A 13,375-nucleotide genomic window follows, 5' to 3' on the forward strand; every position below is an offset into this window, starting at 1 on the left:
AAAGACAATCTCAATACATCCACCTGCTCCTATGTGTTCCCCCAATGCCAAACCCCGCACCCCCCCAACTACTTCAGCTCATGCTGAATTTTGAGCGAGTGTTGTTGTAAGTTGCAGCATTTCCCATCAAGTGAGTGATTTGGGTGACAAGTCTTCTCTTCCCCAAGGGTTATTATTTACATTTTTGTGTTGGAAGGATGGATGCCAAGTGAATGATTATGAGGCTGCAACCTAACTTGGAAGTTTCATCAATCTACTGGTTCTGAACAGTTACACAATACTGCAAAAATTAATGAAAAATCAAAAAAGCGTAAGTCTGTAATAATTAACTTGTTTGTTTTCTTACCAATTTTATAGGCAGGTTCTGAAGTTTATTTGGCATTGTGGCATCCAATTGTAGATTTTCTTCCTTATTGTGGCCTCTGGCTTTCAGGGGAGCTACCACAAGGCAGTTACTGTAGCAACCTAAGGACTACTGTGCAGCTGTTTGGCAGCAGTATGTTTTGCTGGCTTATAAACCAGTCCTGTACACGGTTATGGGTTCAAATAGTACTGTGTCCTAATACTGGCAGATTCCTCAGAACCTTTAGCTTGGTTCAAATAAGCGCACGCATCTGTAAAATGGTGGGCAAAAGGATGTATTAGCGATATGCAATGCCCAATTTCAACCAATTGAAATATGCAATCAAGAGAAAGATACTAAGGAAGTGTGAACAGAGGAACACAGAGTCTGAAAATGTATAAATTTCTCAAACTGTAAATGGAGGTAGATCCAAAGTCATAAAAAAATCACAGAGAACGTTTTGGGTTTTATATGACAGGTCATGATGTTCAAGAGTGAAGAAGTGATGATAAATTTGTTCAAATCAATGATTAGAAAACTATTAAAGTTTTGTGGGTTGATTTGAGAACTCTATCATAGAAAAGACATTAATGCCATAGACGGTATGCAATGCAGACTCACCAAGTTGATAGCAGAGATTAACAGAAGGATTTGAGATACTGGGAACAATTTGACTGCAAAGCAGAGAGCTGAGATGAGGGTTTATTGAGGTGTATTGAGCAAAATTTTGATAGGATGAATAGACGTAAAAATAATTCCTCACTTTAAGGAATCAGTGAAGAGGAATTATCAGTTTAATGGTTTTGTTGCAGCTTTGTGCATTTTGCCATAGCATGTTTTCCTTTTTCAGGGAAATGTCGATAAATATTAGAAGCGGAGAAAAATGCAAGGCTGTGGAAAAAGACAAAGTCAATTGGTTTAGTTTTGGATTGTTTCAGTGAAGAGCTTGTTGGACACAGTTAATGTCTGCACTTTCACCTTCTATGGCTCATCCATAAGTGCTAGCTTTTACATTGTATCATGCCAACATTTGGCAATACCTGACTCCTTGAGATTGATTTTATTTCTGATAAAGATTGAGAACTTTAGGGGTGAATGCTAAAGATTGGAATTTTCTAGAACGCACCAGCAGCGGACTGCAGTTGGTCATCATGAAGTCAGGCACCTGCCTTCCATCCATCGTACAGTGGCATGGTAAGTATTAGGAAGTCCGTTCACCTTTTGGAATAATCAAGCACCTTAAAGTGGTCAAGTAATGATTACCCAAAGGCTTCTTCCAGCCACTGCTTTCTGGGAGGAGTTACTGCAACCAGTGACCAGCTTGTCTGCTGAGCAGGCAAGGAGGTACTGCCTTTTCAGGTGCCCATCCGGCACATGCAGTGCCCATCACAGGGTAATTCTACACTGTGCCTGCAAGAATCCCCAAATGCCCCCTCTCCTGCAGCCAAAATCACCTCCGTGGCTAAGGCCTTTAACACTAGTCTTAGTGAGAACTAGCCTTATCAATAAATCAGGTTCAATTGATGTCCATTCATCATGACTGCCCATAGTCCCAGCACTTTCCCCCGCTCCTGGGTGGTGCCACCATGACAAGCGAGCTGCCTTCCCTCCGATTGGATGACATTTCTCGGAAGCAGGACATTTTGAGTGAGGACTTTCAGAACATGGGGCAACTTTGTGATGATGTCATAGGGATGCTCCTCACTAGGCATAAATAGCACAGTATGGGTCAAATTAGTTAGATAGAAAGCAGTTCAATAAAATGAGATTGGATCAGGTTAAGAGAATGGGAAAGAGAAACAAGAGGAGAATAAAACAGCTGTGCTCTTCCAGCACCACTCATCCAGAATCTGGTTTCCAGCATCTGCAGTCATTGTTTTTACCTCGTTGATTTTAACCCTACTGCGAATCCTCTTGCAAGGATGCCAGCCTTGAAGAAGTTTTCCTCCACTCTCTACAGGAATCTCAGGGAGTCCCTCTCCCACTGCAACTCTATGTTACTTTTTCCCCAACCCCACCCTCCTCTAGCTTATCTCTCCACGCTTCAGGCTCTCTGCCTTTATTCCTGATGAAGGGATTTTGCCCGAAACGTCGATTTTACTGCTTCTAGGATGCTGCCTGAACTGCTGTGCTCTTCCAGCACCACTAATCCAGAATAACAGTAGTTTAAGCCTAGTCTGTCTCAGATTACCATGAGTAGGAGCAGTTACTATGAAAATGCAACAAAATAAATTATAAAGAAGCTCAAGCCTGAAGACAGTTCTTGAGCTTGTCTTCCCCAATCTGTCTTGAATCCAAACTCTTAGATGTGGGGTAAAACAACATGACATAGGATCACTTTTCTCAGAAGAGGTTTGAAGATCTCCTCTAAAACAATGAAAAGCCTAGAACCATCAAAATAGCTGAATCTTCCTCTCTGCCAGTTTTTACATTGGGAGACAATGACTCCCACCTCAACATTAACCCCGTGTTCTTTGATATTTTGACAGAGAAAATAACTGGAGCCATTGGAACAATATTTGTTTTCCAAGGGTTGGTGGGGTGGTTACGAGGGGTTGGGTGACTGTGATCTGCTCACAAAGCTACCTAAGTTTATGATAGAACCACTCAGATTCAGAGAAGATGTTAACTAGGAAATGTTCAGAGAGCCCACTAACTGGAATAATGTTGTATTTTTGTTGTTTAACTCATTAGGGGAAGCATACTAAAACAAGTTAAATTTCAGGATTCATCTTTCCTAGGACAAGTCTGTTCTTGTATTCTTTCATGTCATGGGAGTGTCTCTGGAAAGGCCCGCCTTTGTTCCCCATCCCTATTTGCCGTTGAATGGGTTGCCTTGCTCTTGGAGGGTAGTTAAAAGTCAACCACATGACTGTGGATCACATCAGCTGGGATTGCAAATTTCCTTCCTTAAAGGGCATTAGTGAACCATATGTGTTTCATAACAACTGCCTTGTTTCACGGCTACCACTACTGAAGAGAGCTTTTGATTTCAGATTTTTAAAAATTAATTAAATAATCAGGTATTCCAAACCATGTTAAGACCCTACTTGGAGTACTTTGAGCAGATCTGGGCACCATACTTAGGAAAGGTATAATGGCCTTGGAGGGATTAAAATGTAGATTTGCAAGAATGATACCTTGACTGTAGAGATCGAATTATAAAGAGAGATGATACAAATTACACCTGGGTTCTCTAGCATATATAAGCTTTAGGGGTGATATATTGAAGTCTTTAAGATATTATTAGGGAACAGAATAGATAAAAATGAATAGATAAAGAAAAGCTATTTCCACTGGTTGGGGATTCTAGAACTAGGGGACATAGTCTGAAAATTCAGGCCAGACCTTTCAGAAGAGATGTTTGGAAGCATATTTACACACAAAGGGTAGGGGAGGGTTCAAACTCATTTCCACAAACAGCAGTGGATGCTAGATCAGTTATTAATTTTGAATCTGAGAGAGGTAAGTCTTTGTCAAGTATGAAGGGATATGGGTCAAAGGCAGGTCTAAGGAGTTAGGCTGCAGATCAGCCATGATCTCATTAAATGGCAGACCAAGCTTGAGGGGCTGATGGCCTTCTCCTGTCGCTCTGTTCTTGTGTCCTGTATTCTGAATTTAAATTCCAGCAGCAGCCATAGAGCATGTGAACCAAACTTCTGGTGTTTCCTTGACTTCACATCACCAGAATCACATTCATTGTGCATTTTGGGGGGAATTGGTGCAAGTTTAGAATGGACAGATCTTCCAAGAAAGGGTCTTCCTAATAAAGCATTGAGTCATATGAGTAAAGACTGAGCAGTAAAATCAAACTCCCAATCATAGGCTCCACATCCAGGAAAATCTTTTTAATATTGAACTCGAGAATATCTGGAGCAATCCTGAAATTAGTAAAAGTCACCAATAATTACATAAAAACCACAACACAACTTTGTAGTGAAGGAGGTGGACGTCTCTAAAATAGCTAATAATTTTCATGTAAATAATTGATGCTGGTGAATGTTCTCCTGGTTGAGATGATGAGTTTCGGTCCCACGGTGTGGAATAATTTTGCCTATGTTCTCAGCTTGATGGAAGTAGTTAGTTGCAGAGTCAAGGTGTCTTTGTCTTGAACTGAACAGAGTGTCTTAATCCTGATTGCGCCAGTACGAATCTTCAAGTTTCTTACATAAACTATCTTGCAGGTTTTTACGTACAATACATTTTGTGAAAATGGGGCTTGTTTGGTTCTGCAAGTTCAGAACTCCCAGCAGCCGAATTGCAATTTACCAATCATTTCACAAATAAGCCTTACAGTTAATAGATAGATAGAGAAAGAGATGAAAGATTTTCATCCCATCAGCCTGGGCTAGATGCCCATTCTTTACCTAATAACATATTCAGTTTCATTTATTTCCATGCAGTACCCAGTATGTTAGCAACACAACCAATTATAGCTTTCTAAAATATTGCCTGCCTGGAGGCTTTTGTAAAAGGAGCATTGTCATTTTCTTTTCTAATTCAGAGGGTGTGAAATAATGTCACTGATGTGTGCCAATGTCATTGTTTGATCTCTTCTGTGTGGTTGGTAGATTGTATAAAATTGTTTGGATTTTGTATGGCATTAGCAGCATTATTACGACTTACACTGCCAGGGAAAGCTTCTGATTGGAGAGACTTATTTTATTCGGATCCCACCCCCCCCACCACCGCCAACCCTTCACCTACGAACCCCCTGCCGTCCTGTGATGCTGATACTAACCACAGCAGAGTCACAACCATACTTTGAGATGGTAATTATCCAGGGCAAAACTGAACAGACCTCTTTTCTTTAAAAGTAGTGACCTGATGGAAGTCTTTAATTTACAAAGTGGTTTGGAGAAAGAATCTGTTTCCATTTGAGGCGTGGTCCAAAATGAGGTGATGTAAATATGAGCCAGTCATTAATAACTGTAGGGAATTGAGGAGAAATGTCTTTGTCTTGGGAGTGATGAGAATGTGAAAATTGCTGTAATTGAGGTAAATGTCACAGATGCAGTTAAGGGAAAGTTAAGTGTATGAGGAAGCAAGGATTATAGAATGTATCGATAGGATGGAAATGAGGCAAATAAAGTGGGAGAGGAGAGACTGGACCAGAATTGCCAGCCAAGTGTCCTACTTCTGTGCTGAAAGTACATGTCATGTCCTTTTGAGAAGTTACTCGTGTACCTGCGCACTTGTGCACTTGTCTGATTTACTTTCTGTTGTTTTCCAGTCATTCCAGCCTGTTTGTCTCCTTATCAAAGTTGAATTTTAGCCCTAAAACTTTGTTCCTTTAAGCCAGAATTCCATCTTTAACTTCTGAATAGTGTTAGTGGGATTACACATCATAATCGGAACACATTTGCTTAACTTGGGAATTTTGTATTCCAGTTATGAGCAAATCTGCATTTCAGTTGTATTTTCTTCATCACCATTCAGCTAGTCATTTAAGTTTTCATCCAAACACACGAGGTAAGACTACAATTAAGGGCTGTTGTGGTTGTGTGCTTAATTGTGAGCCAGAGACCCAGGTTCATGTGGAGGACAAGTTCAGTGGCTGGACAAATGCATGGCAGATGAATATCATGTGGATAAATGTGAGACTATCCACTTTAGTCACAGAAAATGGCAGACAGATTATTATGTGAATAGTGATAGAATGGGAAAGGGGCAGTGCAATGAGACTTGGGTGTCCTTACACACCAGTAATCAGACATGCAAGTGCAGTAGGTGAAGAAAGCAAATGGTATATTGGCCTTAAGTAGATTTGAGTACAGGAACAGGGATTTCATGCTGCAATTATATAGGGCCTTAGGGAGACCGCACATAGAGCAACGCGTACAGTTAGGTAGGGGGGAGGGTGGGCACAGTGGCTCAGTGGTTAGCACTGCTGCCTCACAGCACCAGGGACCCAGGTTCGATTCCAGTCTTGGGCAACTGTCAGTGTGGAGTTTGCACATTTCTCCTCGTGTCTGCATGGGTTTCCTCTGGGTGCTCCGGTTTCCATCCACAGTCCAAAGATGTGCAAGTTAGGGTGTGCTAAATTGCCCATTGTGTTCAGGTATGTATAGGTTAGGTCGTTAGTCAGGGTAAATATAGGATAATAGGGTAGGGGAATGGGTCTGGGTGGGTTGCTCTTCGGAGGGACTTGTTGGGCTGAAAGGCCTGTTTCCACACTGTAGGGATTCTATGAATCTAATCTGAGCAAGGAAACGTGTCTATGGAGGGAGTTTACCAGCCTGATTCCTGAGAATGCAGGATTGCCATATGAAGAGAAATTGAATCGATTAGGATTATGTTCATTGAAGTCTCTAGGAAGGACAGCTGATCTTACAGGAACCTGGAACATTCCAACAGCACTAGACAGTGTAAACACAGGAAGGATGTTCCCAATGACAAGAGAGTCCAGAACTAAGGGTACAAGGTCGGCCAGTCAGGCCTGAGATGTAGAGAAATGTCTTCACTCAGAGAGTAGTCTGTGGAATTCTCTGCTACAGAAAGTGGTTGAGACCAAAACATTGAACATTTTCAAGAAGGAGATTGATATAGTTTTTAGGGTTAAAGGCATCAAAGGGTATGGGGAGAAAGTGGGAACAGGTGCTGAGTTTGGATGATCAGCCATGATCACACTGAATGGCTGAAGGGGCCCACAGAGCTGATTGGATGATTCCTGCTCCTATTTTCAATGTTATAAATCACACAACATCAGGTGATAGTCCAACAGGTTTATTTGGAAGCACTAGCTTTCACTTTACCTGGTTATTGTGTGATTTTTAACTTTGTCCCTCCAAGTCCAACAACGGCTCCTCCAAATCATGCCTATTTTTTAGGTCCCATCTGCTCTTGTAACATCTCTGAACTGGTTGACTGGAAAATATCTATGACTTCATTTGACATGAATTGTGGCCTAACCAAGAGTGCCAGTCCCCTGAAATCTCTCATGGAGGGATCAAATTCAGAGTTTGCTGATGCCATCACAAAGCAACCCTGCCAACAAGAGGCAGAGTATCGTGGTCAAAATGAAAGGCTTTGACCTATGCATCTGATTTCCTCCAGCAACAATATAATCACAGTGAGACTCAGGGATTAAAGTCCAATTTTAACAGTGCTGGTCAGGATGCAAATGGGATACTGATGGTTCTACCCTGGGCATGGGAAATGAGGGAATACATCAGGGTCCCATAGGCAGAGTCCTGGAGTTCGAGGGAGGTCTATTGTGTTCAGACTGAGTCTGAAGTAGCATTAGGGGCCATGATTTCTGTCTTTGACCCTGGGTCAGTCATTCATTTTACAACCAACTTGACCTCCATTGACTTTGCCATCAATAAAAACTTAAAGTGTGCCTGTAATGGGTAAAATATTTCATTAAGTAACTGGGAATATTGAGTTAAGCCACAGATCAATCGTGATCTCATTGAATGGAGGAACAAGCTCAAGGGGCTGAATGGCCTACTCCTGTTCCTGTGTTGCTGGGTTCTGGGTTAAAATCAATCACTATTGTTTTTCAGGTTAGTTTGCTCGAACTCCACTCCAGCAGAGGGCAGCACTAACAAAACAAAAACCCACAAAATTGCATTCCTGTTGTCCATCTGTTAAGATTGATTTCCTATTGAATGAATCTTTTTTAAGCCTTCAGTCTATTATTTATAATCCAGTCCTTCTTTTTGATTAGACTAGATTGCAATTAAATCTGCAGTGTCCCACAATTGTCACACGTTAGGCCTATGCTTTATTTTACTATGTAACCAGGAGCTGAAGGAACTGACTTATCACACTGTTTGTCATCCATTTCTCTATTGTTAATGAAGCTGTCGCAAGGGTTTTGGTGGGCGGGGGGAAGGCCACTGCCTTGAAGCTGCAGTTTGTTCATAGCTACTTCTGACCCTTGCTCTTTGCCCCCGGCGCGTTTCAAACACAGGGTATGAGTGTTCAGGGGGAGTTCCACCAGGAAACTTTTAACACCAATGTAAGTGCAACAAGAAAACATGATTAAAAGGCCACTGCTAGCTCCTGTGCTGTTTTTGTTGGAAAATTGTTTAAATGATCCAGAGTAAATTGGATCATCATATTGTAAATCATTTGAAGGATTATTTCATTTCAACACTATTGGAATGCTGCCTTCCTTAACCCTAACCCTAACACTGCAGTGAAGAGCTCAACAGATGCTTTGCTTTTACTAAGCTCCTGCCTATGGGGAGAAATAACCTCTTTACACTGCGTTACCAGAAAACAGTTATTTATTAAGCAAGGTTTCTTTACTTGCAATGGTTATGCCTCAATTTATTTATTTTTAATGTGTTTCCAGCCTTGGCTTTTGAAGCCAAGTGAGGCAGGTTAAGAGGATCGATAATCTCGAGGCTTCCAGAAACAGTTCTCCCTCCGAATCCTCAGCCCATGCTCACAGCCTACGCTGTATCAACTCTGAACTCCAGCATTTGCAGTCCTCACTTTTTCCTGACTCTGTGGCTTCCCGGGACTGGAAGACTAATTCGCAAGGAAGCTTCTGCAATCCCCTCTCCGTGAGGAATTAAAGGGCGCGCTCAAAGAACTGTGATCCTTCCACGCCTATGTTTACAAAACGATGAGATGTTGAGATGGACATACTGGGTCACCAATGGAGGGAGCGTGGGGCAAGGAGGTTGGAAGCTGGGGTGGTGCATGTGTTGCAATTTCTGGGGATTTGTCTGGCCAGAGATGGCAATGCCTGAATCCTGCACTCCCAGCAGGACGCCATTCAGAGTATGGGCTACAGAAATCTGGGCTGTAAGCTAGTAGCTATTTTTTGAATTGTTCATTCATGATGAAGGATGCCTGCCCGAAACATTGATTTTCCTGCTCCTAGACCTGCTGTGCTTTTCCAGCATCACTCTAATCTTGACTCTGATCTCCAGCATCTGCAGTCCTCACTTTCGCCTATATTCTGAGTTGTGTTTCTGGTGACTCTGGCCTCTCTCTGGCAGGATGAGATTGTGAAATCACCTCTGTCAACTAAGCTTTCTAAATTCAATAAAAGAATTAGATGAAGTTATGTAGAATTTGGAAAGTAGTCAGAGGAAGGATATTATTAAGCTGGAGAGGGTTCAGGAGAGATTTATCAGGATGTTGCTGTGTATGGAGGGTTTGAGTTATGGAGAAAGGCCGGAACCTTTCTTCACAGGAGCGTACGAGGTTGAGTGGCGACCTGTTTGCAGTTTATAGAATAATGAAAGGTATAGGTAGAGTTAATGGTAGTTGTTTTCTCCCCAGGATGAAGGATTTCAAGACGAGATGATTTTAGGGTGAGAGAAGAGACATGTATAAGTGACATGTGAGTCAAATTATTTACACAGAGGGTGGTTCGTGTTTGGAATGAAATTGGTGGATGTTGTTACAATTACCACATTTAAGAGACATTTGGATAAGTACATGAATAGGAAAGGTTTGGAGGGATATGGGCTAGGGGTAGGCAGGTGGGACTAGTTTAGTTTGGGATTATGTTTGGTGAGGACAGGCTGGACTTTATGACTATGACTCCACAAAAAGGCTATTTGGCCTGTGCTATCATTTTTGCTCTGCTTGAATCTACTGCGCCCCTCTTTACCTAAACCCAGTTATCATTGCCTTCTACTCCTTTGTACTTACCCACTTCCCATTAAATTTGCCATGTTACCCAGTTCAACTGCTCTTTGTGGCTGCAAGTTCCACATTCATGAGAAATATCCTGGTGTCATACATCTTGCTCGATTTTTCGTTCTATTGACTTCAATTGTCCCATCACTTTTGTTTGTCCTTTAGATCTGCACAAACTGTAGCATAGCATCTCTATTGAATGCAACTTTAGGAATTATTTTCAAACTGGGTGCGGAGTAAAGAATATTTACACTTGCATGTTCACATGTCCTGTTTATCAGTGTAACAAGGATGCGATATGATTATATTACCAGGACAGATGTTGTGCTTACACATACCCTTCTGCACCGGTGAGCAAAAGCGTTCTGTCAATATTTAAAGTTTCACTAGCAGAAATGTAGAAGAGTGTTTATATTTCCCAGTAAATGTGTAAATGGAAAGTAAAAAGGAACACAAGTTGTATTCAGTATCTTTGTGAAAACAGGATGTTTTTGAACACAACTATTCTGAGGATAGATAGACATACCTCTGTGAATGATAAGGGTTTGCTATTTGAAGGTGCGTGATGATGTGACATTTTCACTGTTAGGGGAGAGTATGAAGCAACGTTCCCTTCAAATTTGCCTGTTGCTGTGCAGACCCCCAAGGTTCGAGCAAGGCAATGACTTCAGTAACTGGAAGTCAATGTGCCTTCGGTCTCTCTGAGTGGCTGTGCAGTTTAGAGGGGACATTGAGATCAAGGGTACAGTGACATAATTGGCGTTGATCCATCCTCAGAACCTTGTTTGCAAAAAAATGTTGTTTCTTCGATGGTTGAATTGGCAAATGCACCGAGGTATGTGGGAGTGAGCCCTGCAATTCTCAGAATCAAAGAATTTTTCCAGCAAGGAAGAAGTCTGTTTGACCCATCACGTACATTCTGGCTGCCTCAAGGGGAGTTCCACACCACTGCCTTCTCCTCATAGCCCTGCAATCTCTCTCCCTTACCCAATTCTTTTCTGAAAGTCACAATTGAATTCAACCACACCACATTCACAGCCAGGGTTTTCTAGGTTCTAAACGAAAACTGAAAGAACTGAGGCTGCTATAAATCAGAAACAAAAACAGAAATTGCTGGAAAAGCTCAGCAGGTCTGGCAGCATCTGTGAAGAGAAATCAGAGTTAATGTTTCACGTCCAGTGAGCTTTCCAGCAATTTCTGTTTTCTTTTCTAGATTCTAAGCATTTGCCGCATAATGAGGGTATTTTCCTATAGATTGGTGTCCACCCTTTTGGAGTCATGCCTAATCTAAGCAAGTAGGCAAAAGTGAGGACTGCAGTTGCTGGAAACCAGAGTTTAGATTAGAGTGGTGGTGGAAAAGCATAGGGAGACAGGCAGCATCCTAGGAGCAGGAAAATTGACGTTTCGGGCAAAAGCCTTTCATCAGGAATGGAGGCAGGGAGATAAATTATCTCTCCACCCTGGAGGCTCCCTGCCTCCATTCCTGAAGGGCTTTTGTCCGAAACGCCATTTTCCTGCTCCTCAAATGCTGCCTGACCTGCTGTGCTCTTCCACCACCACTCTGATCTAATCTGAGCTGGTGTCTAATGTCAAAGGTAACTTTATTAATGGCCTCGGCAATACAAGGATATAAGAACTAGGAACAGGAGAAGGTAATCACTACTTTGAGCATGCTCTGCCATTCATTATGATCACGGCTGATGTCATCTCACTTTCCTGCCTGCAATGCATAATCATTTAACCCATTATAAATTCAAAATCTGTCTATCTCCTCCTTAAATGTACTCAATGCCCATGCATCCACTGCACCGTGGGTGGTGAATTCCACAGATTCATGACCATTTGAGAGAAGTAATTTTCCCTTGGCTCTGTTTTGAATCTGCTACCCCCTTATCTGAAAATTATGACCCCTTGTTCTAGGTTGTCCTACATGAGGAGAGCATCCTTGGCATGTCTACTTTGTCAAACCCCTTTAGCATCTTATATCCCCCAACTGGATCTCCTCTTATTCTTCCGTCTCAAGAGTACAGGCTCTCAGTCTCTATCATAAGACAAATCACTCATCTCTGGAAACAATCCAGTGAATGTCCTATGAACCTCCTCCAAACCAGCTACATCCTTCCTCCCAATATTATATGGAACACTCCAGGTTGGATCAAGGATGGGAAAATGATGAAATCAAGGGATATGGGAATGATGCGGCTGAGTAGAAGATCAACCAGGATGTTAGTGGAGGACTGAGTGGTTAGATTACTGACAGTGTGGAAACAGGTCCTTCGGCCCAACAAGTCCACACCGATCCTCCGAAGAGCAACCCACCCAGACCCATTCCCCTACACATAACACTACAGGCAATTTTAGCATGGCCAATTCACCTAACCTGCACATCTTTGGACTGTGGGAGGAAACTGGAGCACCCGGAGGAAACCCATGCAGACACAGGGGGAATGTGCAAACTCCACACAGACAATTGCCCAAGATGGGAATTGAACCCGGGTCTCTGGCGCTGTGAGGCAGCAGTGCTAACCACTGTGCCACTGTGCTGCCTTACTGTGCCACCGTGCTCCTATCTTTTATGTTCTTATGCAAACCAGTCATAAACAGGACACTTCTATCTAACTGGTGATGTTTGGAAAGTGCAGACTTGTTTAACTCACACAAGTACAATCACAAGTACAGGCTTGTTTAACTTCAGGGCTGCCTGAAGCCTCCTGTGACTAAATATTAATTTCCTGAAAACCACTGGAGCAACACAGGAGAAAATTCATGTTGGACAGTGGATGTGGTGGGGATTGAAAACAATTTGTCATTGCTTTAAAGCACATAAAGTTTGTTTAATTCAGTTTATTGGTAATAATAATGACAGAGATGAGAATAAAGACTGATGGCTTTGAACAATAGTTAAGAGTGATTCAATATGGTTATGACAACTCTTACCAGTTTGCAGATTGGGGTGTAGGGGTGAGGGACAGGGGCGTGAGTGCAGGGCACTACTGGAGAGAGGTCATTTTTAAAATCATGAGGGCCATCGATAGGGTAAATAGACAAGGTCTTTTGCTTGGGGTGGGGGATCCAGAACTAGGCGGCATAGGTTTAGGGTGAGAGGGGAAAAGATATAAAAGAGAACTAAGGGGCAACTTTTTCATGCAGAGGTTGGTATGTGCATGGAATGACCTGCCAGAGGAAGTGGTGGAGGCTGGTACGATTGCAACATTTAAAAGGCATCTGGATGGGTATAAGAATAGGAAGGGTTTGGAGGGTCTGGGTGCTGACAGGTGGGACTAGATTAGGTTGGGATATATGGTCGGCATGGACGAGTTGGACCGAAGGGTCTGTTTCCATGCTGTACATCTATTTGCTAAAATTTTCCGGAATGTATTCATCAAGCACTGGGGATATTGCACTCAAAGCAAGCATTGACCA

At 42.3% G+C, this 13,375-nt stretch overlaps 1 protein-coding gene across 5 annotated transcripts in view; it reads left to right on the forward strand.

The window, feature by feature from the left end:
• LOC132815087 (receptor-type tyrosine-protein phosphatase mu-like) overlaps positions 1 to 13,375 on the forward strand; it is an 888,844-nt gene that overhangs the window by 18,030 nt on the left and 857,439 nt on the right. The gene's annotated exons all lie outside the window — the stretch shown is intronic.

The sequence above is a fragment of the Hemiscyllium ocellatum genome, chromosome 4 (genome assembly GCF_020745735.1).
Source record: "Hemiscyllium ocellatum isolate sHemOce1 chromosome 4, sHemOce1.pat.X.cur, whole genome shotgun sequence".
NCBI lineage: Eukaryota > Metazoa > Chordata > Chondrichthyes > Orectolobiformes > Hemiscylliidae > Hemiscyllium > Hemiscyllium ocellatum.